At 39.3% G+C, this 25,993-nt stretch overlaps 2 long non-coding RNA genes across 9 annotated transcripts; one reads left to right on the forward strand and one right to left on the reverse strand.

Annotated features, from left to right (window-relative positions):
- Window positions 1–1,942: 1,942 nt before the first annotated feature.
- On the forward strand, window positions 1,943–8,238 carry LOC108002211 (uncharacterized). Of its 8 annotated transcripts, none has more exons than XR_001766830.3 (8): window positions 1,943–2,146; window positions 2,256–2,382; window positions 2,509–2,992; window positions 3,047–3,155; window positions 3,244–3,443; window positions 3,538–3,874; window positions 4,025–4,368; window positions 4,484–8,238. It is a non-coding gene; the product is annotated as an uncharacterized LOC108002211 (long non-coding RNA). The 8 variants fall into 8 exon arrangements; XR_003698712.2 differs by having other exon boundaries at window positions 1,944–2,146; window positions 2,506–2,992; window positions 3,047–3,159; XR_001766829.3 differs by having other exon boundaries at window positions 1,944–2,146; window positions 2,506–2,992.
- Window positions 7,023–24,441, reverse strand: LOC133666800 (uncharacterized). The gene is made up of 2 exons (XR_009831481.1): window positions 23,766–24,441; window positions 7,023–20,940 (listed from the first exon to the last, which is right to left on the reverse strand). It is a non-coding gene; the product is annotated as an uncharacterized LOC133666800 (long non-coding RNA).
- Window positions 24,442–25,993: the final 1,552 nt, after the last annotated feature.

A 25,993-nucleotide genomic window follows, 5' to 3' on the forward strand; every position in this document is an offset into this window, starting at 1 on the left:
TTGAAACTCGATCGCAGTGGGACATTGTTTACGAAGCCTTTGCCTTTGTCTCGCGTTCGAGAGAGAGAATCGGTCGGTCTCGATCTGTTGGCGGAGACACACACGTGGTTCTTGGCCAGTATAGCGCGAGGTGGTATAGTCACCGCGGGAGTTCGTTCAGTCGAGAAGTCAGAAACTAGAGTATCGATCTTGTTATCTTTCGGTTTGTATCGCCAAGCCTATCTTTGGTGTGAAGTGTGTCGCGCTCAGACAGACGTGGCTTGATGTCTTGCTTCAGTTTTAGATACACTGTGCGAGATAAGTGTAAATTTCAAAGAAAATATCACGTATTTTCTTTGGAATAATTTTTTCCTAAAACGGAAGAAATTCCTGATCTTGAAAAAAAAAGCGTAAAGATTTTATTTTATACCTTATGAATTATTTCTCTTTTATTTTCTCCTTTTCTTCTAATTAATTCCCCTTTTCCTAATTTTCTTAAATCCTTGTGAAAGTTTTTAAATAATTATTTCTGAACGTTATAGAACGTTTTTCGCGTTTCTTCTCTTGTAAATGACAGCCGATTATTGTATTGTCCATAAGTTAGACAAGGATAAAAATTTCGGTGATCAACGCCATCTCGCGTTTGGATCACCGAAGCTTCGACTCGTTACTAGCATAGCAGAATGTGCAAGGAGGTATTCGTGACGTCACGAGGAAAAGAGAGCAACATCGTGCGAGAAGGACAGAATAGACGAGCCACTATTTTTGATTATACGGCTCCTAATACCCCCCACCACTTCGACCACGCTACATTAAAAATTCATTAATTATTACTTTTTTAATAAAAATTTATATACTTTTAGACTTGCATATTAGAGGATAAACTTTAAACAAATTTCTCGTATCAATTTCGATACGAATTCTTCCATTAATTTATTTATTAATTATTAACCTATCGTAATTTCTAAATACATCGAGACGCCATATTGAAAATTAATTAATTATTCGTTTTTCAATCAAAATTTCGATACTTTCGAGAATGTGTCACGAAGCTGAAGCTTCTCGTCTCAATTTTAACTCGATACTCTTTTCAATTAATTATTTATTAATAGATTATTACGTAAATATTGACGTCATTCGTACGCGACATATTTTTCATTAATTTAATATTATTGCCAAATTTATTTATAAATATAATTACACGAATCTGAAACGTTACTCCCACCACTATATTTACGTATAAATTTTACTCAAAATTTTGCTTTTGTTTAAATGAAAAAATTGATTGTTTATCACTCGACGAGAGAAAGAGAATTTGCAAATAAAACACTATTTATAAAAATCGTTAATAAATAATTAATTAATAGAAATTTCACGTTAAAATTGATAGGAGAAGCTTGTTTAAACTTCTAACATTAAAATGCAAGTCTAAAAGTGCATAAATTTTGTTTGGAAAACGCGTTATTAATTAATTTTCAATATGGCGTCTCGATGTGTTAGAAATTACGATGTATTAATCGTTAATAAATAATTAATGGAAAAGAATTTCATGTTAAAATTGATATAAGAAACTTATTTGATACTCTAACTTTAAAATACAAACCTAAAAGTGCAGAAATTTTTATTAGAAAACGAGTAATTGATTAATTTTCAATATGGCGTCTCGATGTGTTAGAAATTACGATGTATTAATCGTTAATATAAATAAATAATAAAAAGCTATTTCACAATAAAATTGATACAAGAAAGTTGCTCGAACTTCTAGCTTTAAGATATGAGTTTAAAAGTCTTGAAATTTTAAGTAGAAAACGAATAATTAATGAATTTTCTATGCGATAATAAAATAGAAATGCTTGTTATCTTTCTCGCACAATATCGCGTACCTTGTCTGTGATGTCATACGATTCGCATACCTCCTCGCATATTCTGCTATGCTAGTAACAAGTCGAAGCTTCCATGATCCAAACGCGAGATGGCGTTGATCATCGAAAATTATTTTAATTATTTTCTTCGTAACTTATGGGCAAAGTGTCAACGGATTTTGAAACGAAAATGTGAAACGCGGTAGACTAATTACAATTCAGAAATTATTTAAATAGTGTTATAGTAATGCAATGAGACGTAATGAAGGAAATATATTTTTAGAAATATACTACATGCTGTATGTGTAAGTAAATAATATTTGTATTTATAATATATCATTACTTCGGTTAGGTTATGAACGTAGAATTAAAATTAACTTTTCTTTACAAATAAATCATTCACATTTTTTTCAGTAATTACCTACTTACTGTTACTTAAAATGATGTTTCAATTCAAAGGAATGCTATTCATTTATTAGGAGCTAATTCAATTTGATGATGTAACTTTCATCGATCATATATAATTATTATAAATCAAATAGTAAGTAAAAATTGAAAACTGAAATTGTTATTAAAGGTTATTGAAGTAAGTTAAAGGTATGCATAATTTTAATTGTTAATTTGTTGTAAATTAAGTCGAACGAATACAAAAGATTCTGATTAGTAGGAAAAGTTTAATTCAAGACGATCAATATAAATCGGGGAAAACAATTTTGTGAACGGAAGAGAAAAATGGAATTTGCGAGAGTGTTTCTCGTAGAAAAATAGCAGAATGGCCACGGTATTACGACATAACTTCTCGCCAACGGTATAAACTCCAGCAGAGCCATTGTCTGTCGCCCGAAGCAACCGTTCAACGAAAAGCGACTTCATTGTCATGATTCCGTAACCTATGAATGGTTGGCTATCTCGTTTAACTTCAATTACCGTGCCTTCCCTTTCATTTCATTGCTAGTGGAGTCAAGAAGTGGGGACACAACACCAATGTTCTGTCATTCTTCTCCTTTTTCCTTTTTTTTTTTTTTATTCCCTATATAACCTAAACCTTTGTTGCGGAAAAACCATCTTACCATCATGTTGGATTATTATCGTTAAATTTTCCTTTAAGAAAGATCTCGTACTAGACTAATTCAATGACCATAATATAAAAGGTAATGTAAAAGAGTAACAAAATTAGATTAAAAATTAATTTGTATTTTTTTCAGGTAGAAACGATCGAATTTCCAGATCTGATCAGAATATAATAAAAAAGAAAAATTTTCTTCGTCATATAAAAGGAGAAAGAAAAATGAATTGACATCGGATGCAGTGGATGTAGGTATTATATTAAACTCTTGGTAGTATTTTCTTAAACGATTTCCTTAATCGATAATTCATATTTCTTCCGTGAAAAATATGTCAGAATTATTAACGAGAGTCATCTACTTTGGATGATGAGAAAGCAGTTCAAAGAAAACAATAGGATCCCCCGTTGAAACATCGAGTATCCGGTTGAAGATGGGTAGTGGCTGCAGGGGGTCCAATTTAACGATGTACGAACGATCGAGGCGTTAATTACTTTCTAATCGTTGCTTGCCAGTTAAAAAAAAAAAAAAGAGAAAGGTAACGAAAGAAAAATCTAACTTTGTCGAAAGATATTTCTCATCGTACCTTTTTCGATCTATCGACTGCTCGATCTCGATCATTATTTTTGTAGATATCAAAATCGACATATTATTATATCGGATGGAAGAAAGTCAACCTTCGAGAGATACACAGACCACCTGGATTCTCTTCCTGGGAGGTCGCAAAAACTGGATATATTAAACAACCATCAAAAAAATAAAAGAAGAGTAAAAAAAGAATCACAGATTTCGGGAGTCGAGGAACAGGCAATAATTAAAAGATATGCATTTCTTTCCTTTGACACCATTTTTAACGATTTGTATAATATTTCGATGCATGATTTTTTTTTCAGATACATATAACGAGAAGAAGAGCTTTGAAATTGTCAATTCGTAAAAGTTTGAAAGAATGAATTCTTTATTTTAAAGGTTGTGTGATATAATTTCAAAGATATTTAAGTTTTTAGAAAATACAATAAAGTTTATAAGTATTTCATTGATTTAAAATAAAGATTATGGATAGAATAAATTTTTAACGAAGCTTGTCACGCTGATCGAATTTCACTTTTTTTTTTATAGATCTTCCACGGTAAAAAACGATTTACCATGAGGTGATCCTTCAAGATCAGTTTCCTACGTCTATATACCGGAATCCCTTGGCTGTGAGAAAGTCCCAAGGCAGGAAGTGACTATAAATATTTGCCTAGCTAGCCGTCTTTTACGATTACAACGCGATTCAGTCTGACTGGAGCTCGATTGTACTCGTGTGACGTAATGCTCCGTTTTGTACTGTACTTGGTGTTGGAACAAGTTGAAGAAGGACGATTTAAAGTTGCGAAATGACAAAGAAGACTTTATCAGTAGTATTTTTAGAAATTCCATGAATTTATCTTTTCAAGCGTTTTACAAGATTTTAGTATAAGGTTAAAAATTTAAAAAGTGAAAATCTCTGTCTCTATCACTCCCTGTTAATTCTTTATTTATTATTTAAATTATTAGTTTAACATATTGTTTTATTACATTTATGTTTTATTTCAGATTTCCGTATAATAATATCTTTACCATATGAGGAATTATAAACGTTAACTCTAAAATGGAGGAAGTCTAGAGTTAATATTCGATCTCAGCAAAATTGCAACTTTAGCTCAGATGATACTATAAATAAATACTTTATATTATACCTGCATTGAGACATGCTTGCGAAAATAATCAACATTAACTACTTGAACTATAATTATCCTATCAATCTTGTATGGCATGAAGAAATTAGTCATGCTTCTGAAACCATTAAAAGCGACGGAGGGAAAAAGAAATAATTCACGATAAACGCGGAGGATCCAGTTGTTGACTGTACTACGAAGGCAATATACTAGAGGGAAGCTAATAAGCAACCATATAGAAGTTGGCAAGGCCTAATATCAGCCTAAATATACACGACGTGAAACTCCAGGAAGGGTCTTAAAAAGATTAAAAAGATTAAAAAAAACGTAGCCGAGCCTACTGATCTGTAAAAAAATTAAGAAGATGCTCACATATTGCAACAAAGCTAATCTGCTCAATCTTTATAGCTTTCCCCTTTCATTCCATGATCAACTCTTCAACGCAAAGAGAACTCATCGCAATTAGAATATCACAAATTGTATTCGTCCCATCGTAACGAAGATAACCGGCTATAAATATATTAAAAGAATTCGTCGAAATTAAATTAAAAACTTGCTTTCACAACAAGAAATTCTTTTCTTCGACTAAAGTAAAGGGAGTTGTGAAGTGATTCTCTATTTTACGAACGAGATCCATCCAACGATTGAATAGAGCTAATGGAATTAGCTTCTAAAAATATTTATTTTTGTTGAATTATCTCAAGAAACGAGAGAGAGAGAATACGATCGAATCTTTGTCGTAACAGTTAATCCATGGATAAAAGAATCGAAGAGTCCTCGGGGTACTTGTCCTGGGGAAATGAGATCGCAGCCAAAACGAATCCAATACGAGTTTTCATAGAGTCCTAGAAAAATATTATCGCAACGGTGTCCGAGAAGGGGGAAAGAAACGCGATTTCCAATTGGAGGAGCAATCTTTGCGAGATTCTCCTCGTCCTACGTCCATTTTTCCTCTCGTGAATCTGCCTCTCCCTTTCCCTTGCCGTACAGGTATCCTCAGGTCGACTAACTTTGCCTCGTTTGGAGCCCATTCTTCCCCATTCATTCTCTGTGTCGTTTTCTCTCGGAGGACAATCCACGGTGTCCTGGGGTCTCACGCCTCGGCATTGACCGCTACCATTCATCGGTTCATTCTCTTCCTTCGACAGCGACTCTTTGTCACCCCCCTCAGAGATACGCGGCGGAGGGAAGGAGGGAATGTGGGGGAAGAAACCGTGAAAAATAAAAGGAAGCCGAGTTTGCGGTGGAAAAATGAGAAAAAGAAAGAGAGAGAAAGAGAGAGAGGCTCGAGCCGCGGAATTATGGAGCGTGGAGAGACGGGTATTTTCTTGCGGTATTCTATTCAATCGGCCGCTTACTGCGATTCCAACCATTCTCAGCGTCGATGGTAGCAGCCACTTTGCCGAAATCACGCCCTCCTTTTGACAATGACATCAAGATTTATCGAAATCCCGCAGGCATTCGATATATCGTTATTTTTGCGCCCCTGTTCCCTTTGTACGATATTTTCCATGCGACCATAAACCTTGATTACGCTTTATTAGATCGGCTTGTCATCGTCATTATCAATGAATGCCGAAAATCAAGCGAATATTGTAAGCTTTGCGTGTTAAGATTCGTCTTTTCGAGGTTAGGTTAAAAAAAGATGCTTAAAATTGAAATTATAGACAAATATTTCTTCCACTTTCAACCAGGAGCTCATCATCGCGTAAGAGGTAAACAGGTATGTAGAATTATAGACAATATATATATATATATATTTCTTTTATTTTCAACGGAGAACGTTTCGAGAAGCAACAGGAATGTCAAGCAAAAAAAAAAACGTTTTACAAACAGATTAACATAGCGTGAAAGAATATTTACGAGCGATGAGATATCCTTAAACGATATCTGTATTATTCGAAAGACACCAGTCATCCCATCGATGATACAAAACTCATCAATCGGCCTCGAATTATATTGCTCCCGACTTCTATATTGCTCCTCGATTTTCGATACTGTTCCTATCAATTGTAAATTATCATCTCGTTATATTGGAATGAAAATGTCTTGACGACGGTCATCTCTAATCTGTCTGGAACGTCTTGATCCTACGCCAATGACGCCACCATACACGCGTACCTACACATTCTCGTAAAAAGCACGTGCTCGATTTTCGGTTGGAATTCGCTCCTCTCGCTCGTTCCACGGGTAAACTCGTGGCGTATTTGTGTGGTATTCAGCGAGAGGATCGAAAGAGAGGGCCCGACAATTACGAGTACCTGGACGAGCAGCAACGAGCAGCCTGTTGCTCCTCCCGGCGTACTCTGCACCAGTGTATATACCCGGACAGGTTTCGGCGGCGTAATTATTAATATAAGAGAAAGAGAGAGGAGGATGCTCAAGGTGGTCCCTCTCGGTGGAAGGGCACGGGGCAGTTTTTATTTTTTTTTTTTTTTTTTCAATCAAGTTCTCGAGTGTAGAATCGTCAGCGTGCACGCACACGCGGCTGCTTTCGGGTGCGATACGCGACGTATCATAATTACCGGAGGACCAATTAATGGTCGAGTCGACATCCCCGGTAATTTGGACAGAAAGCTATTTGTCAATTACTTATCTAATTCCTGTTGATTTATCCCCTCTTTGTACGTTCTTTGGCGATTCTTTTGTTTTGTTTTTTCTTTTTTTTTTATTTTAAGAATTCTTGTTTGAATCGAATATTTTTGATGAAAAAAATTGACAATGCGAAGAAAGGATATTTGACGTATTTATACGTGCATTTTTGTAATCAATTATCAGATAGCAACAAGATTTGTAGTTAGAAAAATCTGGAAATAATTAGAGAATCGAAAAATACTTATTTAAATTCAATAAATATTCATCTATTTGTCTGGCATCCAAGAAAGAAAAATTAGAAATTCAAATTGACGTCCAATAACTATCAGTGGCAGCCGACACAGAGAGGATAGAGAGGCGAGATAATATCTTTGGAAAGATGTTCCTCGAAGGAGCGCAGATCAGATAGGAATTGGCGAAGGCACGGTGTGGATGAAATTGCAAAACGCGATACGATAGGACGATTCGTGCGTGCAATTTGCGCGAATGGATTAACGTGTAAACTCGCACGAGGGCTCGTGGCCAAGGTAAGACGATTCGCGCGTGCGCACCAATACTTTCCACATAAGGGGGAGCCTACTGGCCCCGTGGCACACGAACCTACAAACCGAACAAGCCACCGCTCCCGATCGTTTTGGGCCTGACCAGAACAAACCTTCGAAAACCTGTAGCTCCCTTTTTCGTCCTTGTTTCGATATGCCAACGCGTGCGTGCGTTCGGGAATAAACAATACCTGCGATCTACCATCCGATGATACGGTAACGAGGCTTCTCAAATCTTCGAATGCATCGCGAACTTGTAACGAATATTAAAAATCGGTTCGATATCGATCTCGTTCCTCTCGTTAGTTCTTTTTTTCCCTGCGTTTTTATAGTTTTCATTCTGTATCAGCCGATCAGTTATTGGATATGGATTTGAATTTTTAATTTTGTGAAAATCAAAAATTTTTGTCGGTAAGAAATTGTTTTTAATTGTGATTATCAGATTAAGAGTTGAAATAAAATTTCGAATAAAGTTAAATAATAATTTTATCTAAAATGTTTAACATTTATTCGTAATTATTATAATTGATCCATTATATAATGTCATTAAATTATTGAAACAATTTTATCTTTCCTCGACTGTTAAAATTTTGTTATATATATATATATATATATATCAATTCAGATCAGTTCGTCGATTCATACGTTGCATTGCAGTAAATAATCTTGTAAAAACTTCTTTACATCGCGCAACGACATTTTGCGAGCTTGACGAGTAACATCTGTTTACAGTTAAAAATGTTCGCAGGCGTGCGCATACGCTCAATTCGGTCAGACTTTTTTGTGCGATTTTTTCGAGTTTCGAGAAGCGCACGAACGTGTGCGCACTTTCCAAGCACATAGGTGCGCGTGCGTCAGTGGTTGACGAGTTGTCGATGCAGCGTGGTAACAGTTACCGAACATGGTGTATACCGGTTTTTCTTCGTTTTCACCGCGTTCCAATGGCTTCAACCCACAAGCCTGATGCACTGGAATCGTAGTACTCTCGGTACCGTTGTAATCGTTGCAAGTAACGAAAACAAGCGACTCGTTTCGTGGTCGCTGCCAAGTACGGTAGCGTTTCCTCCATACTTTTTTGCCATTCTTCCGGAGAATGCTGTAACGCGCGTGCCACTGTCCCTCTTCAATGCCCACTGGTTCTGGGTCGAGTTTTCGCATCGTCTGTCTTTCTTCCTACCAAAACGTTGCCCTGCCGAAACGTTTCTCCGATAGACCTTATTATTCGGGTACGTTTACCCTTCCACTTTTTATCCGGAGTGAAAAATACGTGTAAAGGTGGACAAGTTTTTTTCATCGTAACAACGATAGTTCTTTAAAAAGATTATTTCGTGTCTAGAGTTTTTACTGATTTCACGATCAGGGACGAAAAATAAGATAATACGATCGTTTTCGAAATATTCGATTCGATATTATGATAAAACGTGGAAATTTTGAACAAATGTGCGATGGAAAATTAATTATACAGGATAGGAAATTAACGTGCGATTAGTACGTTGATAAGCGAGGTAAATTGAGCGTGACGCTAGCACATGCGCATGCGCAGTTGCTTGCACGCCACGCGACCGCCACGCTCGGTATCTTAAAATTTTATCTCACTTCCTCCTACTTTCATTCTCACCAATTTCTTCTGTCCCCCTTCCTCTCGCTATCAAGAAATACCGATTAGTATCTCCCCGGTTCATCTCCACCCTCTCTTGGGAACAACGTTTCTTCTCCCCTTCCTTTGTTTCGTTTTACATTTTCTCAGCCCTCCTTCTTCTTCTACTTCTATTTCTCGATCTTCTTCCTCTTCTTCCTCTTTCTCTTATCCTGTTCTCTCGGGCGCCGTCAGATTTACTCGCCTTCTCGAGTTGCTTCTTTCAGCTCTCAAACGCTTGTAGTACTTACTCCAGGCAACGTACTCACGCTGCGTGGCTGCATTTTATTCATGTTCTCCTCTGTTGTTCTCCGCCAGTGATGGCCTACGTATGTACTAGAAAGATTTACGCAATTCCAATCGTATTCACTCATGATGTTAAAAATTTACGTACTTACGCTCGAATATCGATCGATATTATTCGGTAACTCGACTTTTTAAATTTTTCAGATATTTCTTTTTTTTTACAGAACCGTATTACGATGGCGATAAATAAATAAAATCAATGTCTACTTACTGTTGGAAGGCGTACGCAAATTTCACGAAGTGAAACAATAGAAAATAAAGAGGAACACGATAAAAAATTGCATTGAAATCGCATCGAAATGATGAACAGAGCGAGTTTGATACGTTTCGAGGGCGATCGGTGGCCATCGCTAGAGCGACGACGGGAGCGGGACCGGCAGCAACTTCTCGGGTTCCCACCGAACCCGGGTTCTTCGTCTCTGTCTGACCCGCCGCGTGGCCGATCCTTTTCTCCGGCGATGAGCCGGTGTATCGTGAAACGCGCTCCCGAGGCGGCTGCCTTTTATTTTCTCGGCGTGCGTGCACCCTCCCTTCAGCGGCTGAAACACTGTTGCCTCGTGAAAATAAACGAGCTGGAGGTGGAATCGGCACTAACAGAACCTACAGGGGAAAGAAAATAGACCAACGCGTATACGTACGTATATGTACGTACGTAACTCATTTCGCGCAACGCCCTCTTCGCGTACTACAAACTAACCTCAAAGAAAAACGATTTGGTAATAATTTAATCATCTTTACACCGACAACCGATCGCTGTTCCTTTAAATTCTTCTGGATTTCGTTCATTTTTTTTTTCTTTTTACCGTTTTTTTTTTTTATTCAAAGAAGATATTCGTTTCTGCTTCCTCAATCAATCACGTAATGTATAGGTTAAATGCGTAAGTATTGAAAATCGAATTCATTAACCTTTTTAAAATTTACAATGGTTGTTCGTAAAACTTTCTTTAAATATAATTCTCTTATTGAGAAACAAGAGACGAAAAAATAAAGGAAAACAAGTCTCTCCATACAATTGATTTCGCCGATACTTTTGAGAAGGAACTTTCGCGAATAGCGGATCCATATTTATCAATCGATTGACAATTTCGATCGATGATCACGGAATTACGGTGTTCTTCTTTATGTAGCGAAATACGTAAGTAAACTTATGACCATACGCGTGTATTAAAAGTGCACTTTCCAAATTGTTTATGGCCGTACACGTGGAGATTAATTTTAATCCTTTCTGCGCAATTCTTGTACTTTTCAGCTCTTTCAAAAAACTATTTTCTTTGAAAAAAATTTGTTCCCTCGTACAGGATAATTTTTACTTGAAATAAAAAGAACAAATAAAAAAAGAAATAATCACACTTATTCGAATATTTGTGCGAGACTATGGTATATTTAAAGGAAACATTTTTTCATATTTTTCATATGTTGAAATTTTACTTAATTTTACGTCTGCGATGCCATGACGCTCATTGTAAATCATTCTGCTTTCTTTTTTCCTCAATTGTACCTCTGTGTCTGCAGTCATTTCTGCGAAAGGACGCGTGTGGTGCATGATTCCTGGAACGGTAACTTTCCAGCCTCTTATTAACTCGACGCCATTAATCCCATTACCTCGATTCAATTAGGCCGATTTTACTACATAGAATTAAAATGAGTATCGTTAAATATATACGTATACTTTATTTGTTTCAGTGAATTTTTCCTCGATCGAAGTCCGGACAAAAACATAACCTAAAATTTTAAGAAGAGTACAACAATCTTTCCATCGCGAAATAATATTTATTCGTGAAACTCTGTTTCTTTAGACACGTTCCCATTCTCTCGTCGCGCGAATTAACTCGTCCCCGAAATGAGACAACATTGTTCCATCACGACGAGAGTCGGAAAACCGCGAGCGTTGATTCTCGAAAACCGCAGAAACCGAGAACACGCAATCGTGCAATTACACATTCCGAAATTGGCGGGCGTGAATACGAAACGAGATGGAAAGTGAACTCGAGCCCGGTTCGAAAACAACTGGCCGAATAATAATCCCGGTTACACGAGTAAACGGCTCCCGAATGAAGCGCGGCCGAGCCAAGATCGTCCCTACGGTTGATTGAATTTTTCAGCGGCGGGCCAAGTATCGATTTTGCGGCATAATTTTTAACGAGCCACGCTCACATTTTTCGAGGACAAGGAGGGCCAAGTTGACGCGATTCCGCGCGAGAACAGTGTCCACTCGTTTTTATCCAGGCAAGCGGCCTGCTCGCTCGATGGTGTATCATTATGGATTCGCGTGCGCTGCCCCCTGGTCATTCTCGTCTCATCTTGAGCAGGTTCCCCCTCTTCTTCTATCCGCCGCAACCGCCACCTTCCTCGTCACTTCCTGCGCAAGCGTGTGCGTGCGCGCACGCGTACACGGCCCGCCGAATCTTCTTTCTTTTTCTCTTTCTTTTTCTTCTTTTTTTTTTTAATGGCCGCTCGCGGAGAATTGACCTAACGTCCACGAGGAGAATCCAGCCCAGGTATCAAACGCCTTCCGATCGCGCGAGCAGCTTTTGCACAGCCATTGAGGAACGGGCCACCGTGTCACACTTTTATTTCTGTTAAGGATACGCGGCTCGGTTTTAAATTCGGCGCCAGCTTCCTCGCTGTAACCGCCTCTTCTGGGCAACATTCCTGCGTATTTATTATACAGTGGCTCGCGTTGGAAATTAACTATAGTTCTTCTTCTCCTTTCCCTACCTCTCTGGTCAGTCGAAAATTATAACGATAGATCGATCTTTTTTTCTTTTTTTAACGTTCGAGATCTTCGAGTCAGATAAATTCTGGATCGTGCACGTAGTCGTCCATCTTCCTTTATGACTGATGAAGTTTCTATCGATTCGAAGTTTAATCTCTTTGTATGATTTTTCAGATCAAGTTTGAGGAGGTGATGGAGATGATTTAATGATTGTTGTTAAAATATTACGTAGATTTTTTTTCCTTATTTATTTTATGAATGAATTGTTTTTATTTTTTTTTTTTTTAATTCGGAAGTTTGCTCTTGTTAGAACATACTAGAATTATTTATTTTTGTTTAGTAAAAGAATCTAAACGTTGGCCGCTAATTAATTGATACATCAACGAAAACAGGCACAAAGAACTTGTTCGAGCACTTTACATCAGCCCGAGTATGGGAATTAATCTTGTGAAACAATAGAAGAACAACGTGGAAGACAAATTTTCCTTTCCATTTGCAGCCAACCCTCAAATAGCGCTATACTCGGAAGCACACGAGCATAGCGAAGATCCTTTCCTGCGATAAATCGAACACACTTTCAGTATGTACGCCGTGGAAAGATGAGTGTAGAGCCGACCAATAGGGTTCCAACAACACCATCTTGATAACAATACCCCGCTGTTAAACAATTTGACAACGAATTCGTCTTCGAAAAGCCAGCCATTACTTCTCAGTCGTTAACTGGTATCCCACTTTTCTTACGAAAATTAAACGAAAAAATTTTCGAGAAATTTTAATAATTGGAATGGAAATTTTTTTAATCTATAATTTATATGAATATATATAAATTTGTCTTTTTTTGTAGTACTTATATTAAAAAAAAAAAATTTGTATAAAAAAATTATCATTACGCGAAGATGATAAAAGTAAAGTTTTTCGCGTGGCCTGCGAGATAGTAGTACCCGCTGCTCAACTGTATATCGGTGCAATCTTCATCCAGGCGCTGTAACTTTCTACAAGTTCGGCAAACGTTGGTCAAACCAGTTTTTACACGAAACAAAATTTATTACGATCCAGTGAAATTACCGCAATATTATATTATTCCTCTTCGTTTATTACTGCACGATGTCGTGATCTATAATTGTATGAATCACAAGCGACGTGTAAGGATCGTGATTGTCTCATAAAATCGCACAATGCAAAGAGAAATCGCGATATTTCATAATTTACCCGTACGAAGTTACCGGGTAACGATATATTCACAAAACAACATTTATCCCGTAGGCAAATGAAAAGTAATTTAATAGAAATACGCTCGTATCGTGTATTAAATTCGATATTATTACTGGTAATCTGTTCGATCGAAATAAAAAAACTAAAAGCTAAACGTGTTACTTGCAAAGTAACTCGATGTTACTTGTCCAACGACAAATTACGCATCACCGCTCGAAGATAACTGCGTAATAACGATCCTAAGCGCCTGGAGGCCAATAGACCGTGTTGACATAGTAGAGTACTTACGTACCGAGGTAGCAGATCTGATTAGGCGTATGAATGCTACGGGAGAAAAGAAAACGCGAAGCGAGCGAAGTAATTCCAACGATTTCTCGGGAAGACCTTAATTCCCCGAGGCATCTGCATATCGTGCAGGTCGCAAGAGCAATTCGAACGATTATTTCGGTGCCACGTGCCTCGGACTTCTTCGTCGTACGCCACGTCCCTCCTCTTCGCTCGTTCGCTCTCGTTATCGGACCAGTGGACAAGGATGGCGCGAGTTGACGCGCGACACGTGGGACAAGGAGGAAAGTACGAGATGCACCTGTCTGTCGCGAAGGCAAGGTGCCACGCCGAAGGCAACACTCGCTCGCGCCAACCGCGATAGCGAGCTAATGAGCCACGGCGAAACCGCTATACGTTTTCTTGCGCGCCGTTCCCTCTGTGTACGTACACTTTAGCCACAGCGATGGATTGGCACACCATCGAGATAAAGACGGAAAAGTAATCCCTCGTTTTTATCTTTTTTAATTAGCAACCGGGTAGGAGCGAACCAGAGAGAATCGTGTCCTCGGTTTCCTCGGGTTTTTATCCCCATAATGGTTAACCAGACCTTAACTGTTTAACCGAGTTAACGTCTCGAAAGATGTTGGTCTTTTAATCCGTTTTGTGGATCGACAATTATCGGTCACAAAACGTGTCGATCTGGATGAATATCGCGGTTCGATGGACGAATTAAATTTACTGGAATTTTTTTATTTCTTTTTTTCTTCTTTTTTTTTTTTTTTTTACGTATATGAAAAATTTTTAATTTCGAAGAATTTCACGGTCTCGACACATCGAGATGAAGATATCCGTTTCTGAGATCTCGCGTGCACGAGCTTCTCGAATATTTTTCAACGAACGATTTTCGCGTGTCTCCTGGTTATTTGTGAATGTGAAAGAAACGTTATTATCGCGATCGGTTGAAAGAAATAGTTGAACATCGACGAAACATTTACACGAAACGATGTTGCTTTAATTATCGTTGTAATAAAAAAAAGCATTAATTGTCAGTCGACAGATAATTCGAAATATATCTTTATCCCTCTCCGGGCGGTCTATCCTTTATACGATTTTAATTGTTAATAAAATGCGATGACCTTAATTCCACATCTTGTCACGTCATCATAAATTAGCAGGTGCAGTCATATCACAAGTCAAACCCCTCAACTTATTAATCTACTCTACAGAAGAATTTAATTTCACAATGTTATTTATCGCTAATCACTTTTAGTTTGTAATATCGGAATACAATAATTGAACTGTGAATCAAGAATTTATAACTCGATAAATAAACAGCAATATTTCATCGAATCAAGATAAAAGAGTTAATCACTTATAATATGATATAACGTACGATTGATGTGTACGTATAGGATGTCATATATTTGATTTAATAGGAAGTGATTCTACGAACAAAGATAAATCGAAGAGAGAGAGAAAAAAAAGATAATGCGATTTATCTTCTCACGAGCTTCGAAGATTCGTAAAATACACAAAGTTGCGAATGAAAATCGTCTTTCTTTCTCGGCAACATCGATCCAATTTTTTTGCAATCGAAAGCGGCGAACTTATTGGCAAAAGTATCCGCGTTATTATATTATATTATGTTATATTATACGGCGCGAAAAGATGGAATTAAGTCATAAGGAATTAAATTTCTGTCGAAGTGGCGACCAGTCATGCACAACACCGGAGCAAGAATTTACCTGTGCCGTAATAACAATCATCGAGCTTAAGTACGAACGTAGCCTGATATTGGGGTAATTCAACAACAAGCTGAATAGCTGCTCAGAGATCCCATCGCACCTCTTTTCACACATTGGTGGATTCGACTGTCATCGGCCATCCACCAATCGATAAGCTTGAAAAACGAAATAAAAGGAAACAAAAAAACCTCCTTCGAGTAAAGTCATCGTGGTTTATTTGAATTCCGCGTGGAGGAAGAAGAACGATTGAACTTTCGATAAGTATGTAAATGCGGCGTACATTTTATCAAAAATTCGAAGGTTTAAATTTATTGAAATTTTTACAAGTTTTACATCGATAACGAAGATTAATCACGGTGATGCACGAGAATCACAATCAGAGATGGGGAAAGAAGTCGGTAATGAGGAGAGAAGGAAGAAGAAGAAGTAGTTGGAGAAGCGGCGGTTTTCACGAGGAGGTCGTACACCTGCTTATTCGCACGCCACTGTATTCGTTCTTTCTTTCTTCCTTCCTTCTTTCCTTCCTTCCTTCCTTCTCTCTCGTCCTACTCCTGTTCATCTTCCTTCTCCGTTCGCCCCGTGCGCGTGCTATTGCGCTCTCGTCCATCCTCGTCTCGAAGGGAAGGGAAAAAGCGACTAGGAGATTAATCTACGATGTCGCATCGTTTAGGAGGATAAACGAGCGAAACGATTCGCCGCGGCGAATAGAAGCAACTCTACCATGTTGACTCCGATTGAACTTGGACTTCTTTCGGTGATGTTTAATTCACCTTAATTGACTCCCCGAAGATTACCCGTTGTCTTGGTTTCGCTTTTTCTCTCTTTTTTTCTTTCTCGCTGTCTTTCTACTTTTACCGAAGAGAAAGATGCATTTTTCGTTTCGAAATTAAATTTTCGAAACGAAACTTGTTGCATAATCAATATGATTGAATATTTCAACGTTCGATCCACGAACGAAAAATATATCGATATACGTGATATAGTTATTGAATATCGTGGGCTATATACCTGTAATCAGGAGGCACATGAGAGCACAGCCTATTATTAAAATAGATATCGTAAATATAATTTTTTCTTTATAATAACGAAATACGAATTTCGATCACGTCACGAGCGGTGCGCGAGAAAAAGAAGCGAGAAGCGAGGAACAAAGTACTTATAAGTGGAGAATATTGCAAAGTGGAGAGAGGCGAGTGATTAAAGAAAGGGGAGGGAGAGGCAGGGCGCGTGCCGTGCTTATTAACTTTTTTCCCTTTCTGACGTATATATATATATATATGTACACGGCCTTTTTACTTGTTTCTCTCCTTTTATCTACAGTTTCGCAACCTCCTTTTTCGAAAGGAGGAGGAGGGAGGGGAGATCGAATAAATTCGATTTCTTGCGAGCTGTCGCATTCGATCATCGCAATTCTCTCGGATTACAAGGACGTCGTTTAACGAAAATTTATATTATCTTTATGAAACGTGCGCTTGTTAGCATCGAATCGATCGAAGAGGAATAAAATTTAAACTCCTCGTTCCATGTTGCGCGAAACAACACTACGAAAACGGTTTTGATAAAGTACATTAATAACACGATTCGTTTATCATTTCTTTTTTTTTTTTTACTTGTAAGTTGCTCGATCGTACACAAGTGTTTCTCTTACGTAAACTTTCTTCCCAACGTTTCGCCAGAGAAATTCCCCTTCTATCCGAGATAAAACAAATTTCACCTCCTCGTGTTTTACGACTGTTACTTTACACGTTCGTATTTTTTACCGTTCTCACCTTTTTCGTCACATTCTCTATCGAACATGTTTCGCGATGTTGCGGTGCTAATATAATCGAGGGGCTCGTAAAAGACGAGTCCCTATTTCGATCGTAGTGGACGATCGAAATTACGATCCCATATCGATGCTTCCCTCCAATGTAATGTAAAATTATGTTCGTTATTCGATCCCTTCACGATGATCAAATACGTATATCTGCATCATTGGTCCATCATTGTTTGTCATTATTCGCTCGATACTTATCTCTCTCTCTCTCTCTCTTCGTTCAGTCGGTTTCTTTCAGCGGGTGCTCCCACTCCGGGTGATGCGTGTGCGTGCGCGCCTGCGGACTTTTTTTCATGTTTTTATGCACTGCTCGTTTTTCCCTTCCGAAATATAATTGGCGGTGCGATGCACCTGTCTTCCCCTCTCGCTCAACCTCCCCCTTCCCCGCTCACACCGCCTTCTGACCACTTCTTGTACAGCAACTTCTCTCTTTCTCCCTTTCTCTCTCGCTCTTTCTCCCGGCTTATCCCATGATATCCGACTTCCACGTATTCCGGCGCGTGCCACACTTACCCGAAATACGAGGTGCACGATCCGTGGAGAGGAGCGAGCCGCGTTAACGGAAAATTAGATCGTCCGCAACATTGTCTCGATTCTATCTTCGATAACGTGTTTAACGTATCTCATTTTGATCTTTTTCTTCTCTCGTTTCAATTTAACTCGTTTTTTTGAAAAAGTAGCAAATTTTTCTTTTACTATATTTTATTATATTTATATATATATATGAGCAGCTGGAAATTCGGATGAAATAAGGAAAATTAGATCTTCGATAATAACATTTTAATTTATTTCATTCGATTCTTTTTTTTTGTCTCGTTTTAATTTAACCGCTTTTTTATTTTCTTTTATTACATTTATTATCTGAGCCGAACGTTGCAAATTCAGATCGAATAAGGAATAAAATTAGATAGTCCGGCTCGATTCTCTTTCTATCTTACGCTCTTCGATAATTTTTAATTCTCTCGTTTTTTTGAAAAAGCGAAAGTAGCAAATTTTTCTTTTACTATATTTTATTATATTTATATATATATATGAGCAGCTGGAAATTCGGATGAAATAAGGAAAATTAGATCTTGCGCCTCTTCGATAATTTTAATTTATCTCATTCTCAGTAAAAACTTTTTTCCCTTTTCTTTTTTTCCTCTCCTTTTTAATTCAACCTCTTTTTTAAAAAAAAAAAGCGAAAGTAGCAAATGCCACGATTTTTCTTTCATTATATCCGACGTGCAGCTGGATGTTGGAAATTGGGCGGCCGGATCAAATAAGGAAAGCAAGATCGATAATCTGTAATCTCGTTTCTCAACGCTCGATCTCGCGTAAGCTTGGTAGCTAAACTTGACAAATCGGGGAATGTCAAGCGACGGTGTAACGGAAGTTGATTCAGCTACGCAAGCATCATCATCCTCCGTGGATTAGATCGAGGGAAAGAGAGGAGAATCGACCTGCCTGCCTCTCTTCCATCCCCCTTAATCTCGAGTTCAAACACGCGCGTTCTCTCAAAGGGAAAATAAATAGCAGGATCGATTATTCCGTATCTTTTTTTATTATCCAAAATTCATACGCGTCGTCCGACCGAAAAAAAATTCAAGTAATTATTCAAAATTAAATTTTAAACTAAATAAAATAATTAATTAATTCCGTTTCACGATGAAGGTTAAATTGAATCGAAGAAAAAAAAATGGGAATAAAATTATAAAATATACCCTTTCTGTAGCGATAAACGAAGATCGAGGATCCTCTCCACTCGAAATCATCAATTTCTTTGCCAAATTTCTATAAAGGACCCTTGGTCTCCTCCTCCTTTTTGGAAAATATCAAAGGAGAGAAATATCGGGGACCCCTCGAGGAGAGGAGACGCAGTTCCTCCTCTTCTTCTTTCCCTTCGGGGGGAAACTGTTCTTTCAACAGACGGGGGATTCGAGACGGTCCTCGTGCCACTAAGAACGAGCCGCTATTTCCACTGCTACCTCTCTCCTTCCCTCTCCTTCGCCCATCCCTCTCCCCCCTTCGCTTCATTTTCTATCCTCGACAACGGCTCGTGCAGGTTTTCTTTCATGCCGTAGTAGAAATGATCGGGTTCCCTTTTTCCTCCCCCCTCCGCCCCTCCTCTCACCGGTTCCACGCCACGAAAGAGTGTTCCTCTTCTTCTTCTTCTTCTACTTCTTCTTCTTCTCCTACGATGGTTTTTCATAGGAAAAAAGAAGCCTATACCGCCTCGTGTCAGATATGGAGATTTATTTCCACGCGATTGGGACGTCTTTCTCTTTCTCCGTTCCGTTCCCCCTCGGGGAGTCGAGGATGGGGGAAGGAGGCGGGGGGACGCGAACTTTTATTGTTCGGATTCGATCGTGTCATGCCGATACGATATTTCTATACGAAAGATCTTTCTTTCTCTCTCTTTCATTCATATCTCGAATTTCGAGCGAGCTTTCCCTTTTCCTCTCCGTTTTACTTCTGTCTAATAATTTAAACAGTCAAGTTTAAGCAAGTTTGGCAGGACCGAATAATAATTTCGTCGATGCGAATTAATCGATTTAATTTTTTACGGGTCTGTTTATTACATTTGACAATACGCAAAAATTTATTACAGGCAGTTCCTGCCGATTAAAGATCGCCGATTAAAATATCACTTGAAGACGGTGTGATAAATAAAGCGGACAGTCATTGTTATTATTTTTCAATACGATACGATCAACGTGCCATTCGGTTTCGAAACCCTTTTCCCCATATCCGAAATGGTGAATTATGTATGCGCACGCACGCACAAATACGGCCGCTTGCATATATAGTTATTTAATATTTCCATTAATTCACTCGCGTGACAGCGCATGCGTGTCCCCCTTTATTTCCAATATGTTTACAATGTTATATATTTTTCCCAATTTACATTTAAACGTAACGTTTCTGCCAAGTATATCTAACTCATAATCGATATTCAATATTCAATATATACGCGTGACACCTTTATCGGAATATATGGTTCCTCGTAAATACGTTCGCATGTAATTTACGGACGATCCGGTAAGCTATATTTCGAGCGACATCACTTTAGTAACGTCGTTCATTCGCTCGTACACTTGCGCCTCGTATATACACACATACACACACGCGCGCGCACCAGAGACACATACAGGCAGACGTGCGTTGTTGCGCCCCGATGAACTAACCATCAAGCTTCTAGCGGGGCTGGAAAATAAAAGAGAGTTCCCTTTCGTTCGAATCGGCGCATAAAATGATAAATTAGATATGCGCGCGCCGCTAATGCATGCGCGCGCAGCGTACGCGGCCAGCGTATCTGGGCGAACCGGGTGGCGGCGACGGCTAATCCCAATTTGCATCCCCGAAACTTCGACTTGATCCAGAAACCTGACTGCTCCCCTGATTTTCGCCCATTCAGGTGGCATATGTCGCCCCTACCCGAAACCGTGATACGGGAACCGTGATCCGACATAACTGCACCGATCTCGTGCGGTGACCCAGTGATCCTCAATCGAGCCTTCCTAAAACGTAATCACGTTCGCTTTTAAATTAATTTCAAACACGTATAACGAAGCCACGTCTCTCGAAATACCTATATGGAATAATACGAACAATATGTATTTACGTAAAAATCGAATTCGAAATATATAATAAACACAGTGAGTAAGGATCGAAATTTTCCGAATTGCCAATAATTGAAGTCTCCATAGCGAAACGAAAAGTTATACGCCACGTATATAAAGGAACAGTCGTATTCAATATGTAATAAAGGAGGCGGTTCTCACTATTAGATCTCGCCTCGTTACCAACCATATGACCTAATAACGATAGATTTGGGACGGATCGGATTTCTCGCCCTGTCGGTCAAGTTATCAATTAAGCAACGCCACGGTTTTTGGTGGGAAGAAAAAATTCACCGTCATTCGAGGTTCCCGAGCGTTACTCGGTTGAAAACCACTGGCCTCGTGCGAACGCGCATGTGCAGGCACTCGCCTAGATAAATGGAGGGCTGCGTGGCTGGCACCCCTGGCGCACGAGCGCGTTTGATAGAAGAGGACAGAATAATAGAGGCTACGAGAGAGTAGAAGCGAGAGAGGCGAACGTGGTGCGAACGTACACGTACGGGGTCGAAGACACAAAAGAATAACGTCGCATGCCACGCATGCTGAATCCACCCCTAAAACTCTCCAAACTCTCCTGCGCTTCTCTCACGTGTGCAAGGTTGCCTTAACATCGCAATGCGCGATTCGACGGGTCCCACGACGTGCAGTGTAGACGTGCAGCGAGGGAAAGAAGGGAGGAGAACCCGTTTTTTCCAAGAGGGTTCACCTTAACCTCATCGATCTCTCCGTTGGAAATTCTGTTGGAAATTTAAATTAAACCTACGCCAAATGTACAATTCTCATCTCATTCACGGAACGAAACCTTTTTTATCGACACCTTGATAAAAATAATATACATATCGAAGAGATGGAAACGAGATCCGGGAAAAGCAGATCCACAAGTGGTTGTCAGTGGAGGAGAGAACCACTGTGCACGTGGCTGATGGGTGCAATAGGGTGGTTGGATGAGTCTCGGATATTTTTGGGGTGGGCAACAGGCAAGAGCACTCTACGTAGAGAGGGTGCCTCGGGCTTTTTTGGATCGGGTCGCTGAGCGTGCGATTGAACGAGAAAAGCACGGAGAGAGAGAGAGAGAGAGAGGGAGGGAAGCGGTGAGAAGGAAAGACCAAAATCGAATGTGGCCAGGTTTAGTGGAAGGAGGGGGAGCTGGAAGGGGGCAGAAACCATCTGCCCGCATATGTTATGCTCCATGGATATTGGACGCAAGCCATAAGAGAGAACCGTTCATTGGAAACCAGGAACCGACCTATCTGTCCGGAGGAAGTCGGAAGTCGTGAACCCCCCCCTCCCCCCATGTGTGTTTTTTTAATTAAGGAACGTGGCTCGAGGAAAAAAAATAATAAAAATTCGACTCCGTCTCCGTGATTTTTTTAACCAGCTACAGTTAGAAAATTTTGCACGCACGAATGTGTTATTAGATTCGTATTAGTTTGATTTTTTGATTTTTAGAATATTATTACTGTGCTACGAATTTGAGTGTCGAAATGTTAGATTCGGAGAGAAGGTCGATTTTATCGATGAGAAGAGGATGGATCATTCGGTGGTAGTTTGGAAAGCGAAAAAATCATTTTTGTAGAGAATTATTAATTAGAATCAGGTTGGATGATGATGAAAACGCTAAATTCTGTTCTTTTTTGAAGCAAGGAGATAACAACGGCATACTGCTGCCAAGAAATTGATTAAAAGATAAGCCGCATCAGACAATAAAATAGGAAATAAAATATTGGAGACTCGAAAACGAATATGTCGGAAAAGATCGACTTTCTTTCCAACTTCGTCTTTCCAATTTTTCTTTAACTAAAAATGAAAGGGATCTTAATTTAAAGGTATGATAAAATAAACAGGTTGATTATTTTAAATTGGTTGAAAATGGTGGTGTAAAAAAAAAATATATGTATATAATTACGAAGAATGGCAAGTGCGAAGTAAGAGAAACTTTGATCACGACAAATAATCGAAGTGATTATTTCATTATTCGATTAATACAGACGATTGGATTTTCGATGAAATATCGATCTGATCGTTGTTCGTTGGTTAATTTCGGTACATCCAGGTGCAAGTTACTCTCTCACCTGCGTTGCGTCCAGGTACCTGCAAGTCACCGGCTACGAAAGTGCGCTTCGCTATCGACTTGCACGGCGAATAAACAACCTTCGAATCAGTGCGAAAATGATTCGATCCCGTTAATGCGTATTGCATAAAACCAAGTATATTTATAGCTGATCGTTTTACTTTTTACCAACGAATGTTTTAACGCTTGTCATTCGCGCCAAATAGATGTAATTTATTCTTTTTGATCGTTACTCACGGTAAGTAGATGTACACCTACTTATATACCACTCTTATTATTCGACCGTTTAATTTTTTCACTTATACTGCTCGCACGTAAGAGCAAAAAGCGTGACGCGTAATAATGCGGTGATTAATGGAAACGGGAAAAAAGGAAAGTAAAACGGGAGCTTTCTCCGCCCTTTGTCGAAAGATTAAATCTTAATTACGAGTAAAAAAAAAATTTATAATCGCTACCTTATGCTAATAGTCGTATAATCATGGGCGTATAAAACAAAGGTTGGATCGCGAGTGTAAAGATAATGCGAGAAAGAAGGAAGGATTTCGTTTGGTTCGATCAACGAAGTCGCGTCGAAAGCTTGGAAATAAGAGAATAGCGAGAACAGTTACGTCACGCTTTTCGACTCATGTTCTTTAATCGTATCGCAACTTACGTTTATCTTGGATCGTATCGATCGATCGTATCTCCTTAACAAGAGCACGCATATCTCTTCCCCAACTTATAACCGCAAAGTTAATCGAAGCGAACGTAATCTCTGCGTATAGTATAGTTACGACATAGCGTTTTCCACGGTTACCTCGTACACAGTTCCCTCTGTTGGAAGGAGCGCGTATCGTCGATCAGATGTTACACGAATGACCACGATCACCACCACCACCACCACCACCACTCTGATCCCGTTCCCTTTAAACTGTGGGAAGGGAAGGGACGATCGTCTTATTGTCGCGAACGAAACGAGATTCCGTTCGTTCGGTGGAGAAACAGCGCGGCGAAGGGCAGCTGGCCTCGCGTCAGACGTTTCGAAGGCACACGAGCGAAGCGTGTCTGAGACGCAAAGTATTCGTCTCTCTTTCTGTTTCCTACCCTCCCCCTCCTTTTCCATCGTACACGCCTGCTCGCGTGTCCTTCTCGAACTCAACGCCGCTCCTTGTCCCTCTCGTTCTCGTTCGAAACGGCACGGAGGAAAGCGTGCGCGAAGGAAGAGGGATGATATGCCACGCTTCGGCCACGCGACTCCAATCGATACGGTGGAGCCTCTCTTTCTAGCGTAGCGTGGTAGGTTGTGAGTAGCACGGTGGACCGTGCGCCACTGTCTGATTCTCGATAACGGTTCACCTTCTCGATGCCAGAGTTAAAAATTTCGAATAAAATTACTTTAAGCGATTACATTTATTATGATCGATAATCATTTATATCCATTAATCATAAAAATATTTTATAGTTATTATACTTATTTCAGTTTTACGAACAGGAATATTGAGCTCATCAGTAAGATTGATTATTCGAATTAACGTAATTAAGATCATGAATTAATTTTCTTTTTTTTTATATATATAATTATACCATTTTTAATTGATCGATGGAAATTGATTAACGTTAGGGCTTCCAGATACAACGTTCCCAGTAAGTAATAACATTAAATTTTCATCATTATCCCCATCATTAATATTATTATTATTATTAAGAAATTTATTTCATCTACTATTCATAGTTATTATTTGCTATTATATTCGATCATCGACGTTTCTAAATTATCTTTATTCTCAAATTCGCGAATAACGTTCGATGTCGCTCTTCTTTTTTTAACTTTCGGATTTCGTAAAATCGTCTCGCGTTTCCACGGATCCGCATTAAATGTGGGACGAATGATTTGCGAGGCGGCCGACGGGCTCCCTTGATTATTATCATTAGTCACGTACCCTTGCAGAATTTTGTCGCACATGCGTCATGGTCGTTCGTGGAAGCCCGACCTCTCCTTCGTGGTGGTATTTTCGCTGGAGGTGTAAAAAAAACTCGCGTTAGATCCGTTGGCGCGGATTAAACCGTATAGCTCCGACTGCACCGAGCAAAAACGGAAATTTCATCTGCTCCTTTTGCGGTCCGACGAATTCTGCACGCGCGCGCGTGTGGAAGAAGAACGCCTCGGATTTTTATCCTCTTCGTTGTTCCTCGAGTTGTTCGAGCCAATTATAAATAAAGCATCGCACGCATAAACGTTAATTTCCCCCCCTCTGATTTTTCTTGAACTTTCCACTCCCTTCATCCGCCCCTGAGCGCGCAATCATCGCCCTGTTTGTGCTGCTGGCTATACCGTTGTACGTAGGTGTACGTATTCTATTCGACTAGAAAAATGTAATCCCATTCCCCTCCAATACCTGAATACCTTTTCACATTGTGCAAAATTATACGATCACCCCCCGGTCCCCTCCCCTATCCGCGGAACTAATCCATTCCATTTGATTCCGTGCTCAGATTTTTCATTGTAAGCGATACACTTTCCATTCTTTCCTCCCCTCCGCTCCGAAACGGGACACACAACTTTTTGTTCTCAAGGGTGGAGGAGAAGCGGTACTGGCCCGACGACACGCCGCTGTTATTATTATTATTTCTCTAGAGTCCAGAGAAAAGTTTGAGAATCGACAACTAATATTTTCCAATTTCGATAAATTTTAATTTTTCGCGAGAATGCAACGGGAACGAAACGGCGTCGAAGTTTGTGCAGAGGATTGGATTTATAAAAAAAAGAGGAGAAGAAGAAGAAGAAGAAGAAAGGAGGGAAAAAAATTTACGGCTTGGAAATCCGCCCCTGCACAGTGCGTGACAGAAGTGCGTAGGCATTGGCCGCGCACACGTGCAAGGGCACGCGTCCTAACAAAGGGC

The sequence above is a fragment of the Apis cerana genome, linkage group LG10, assembly GCF_029169275.1.
Source record: "Apis cerana isolate GH-2021 linkage group LG10, AcerK_1.0, whole genome shotgun sequence".
In the NCBI taxonomy this organism is placed as follows: domain Eukaryota; kingdom Metazoa; phylum Arthropoda; class Insecta; order Hymenoptera; family Apidae; genus Apis; species Apis cerana.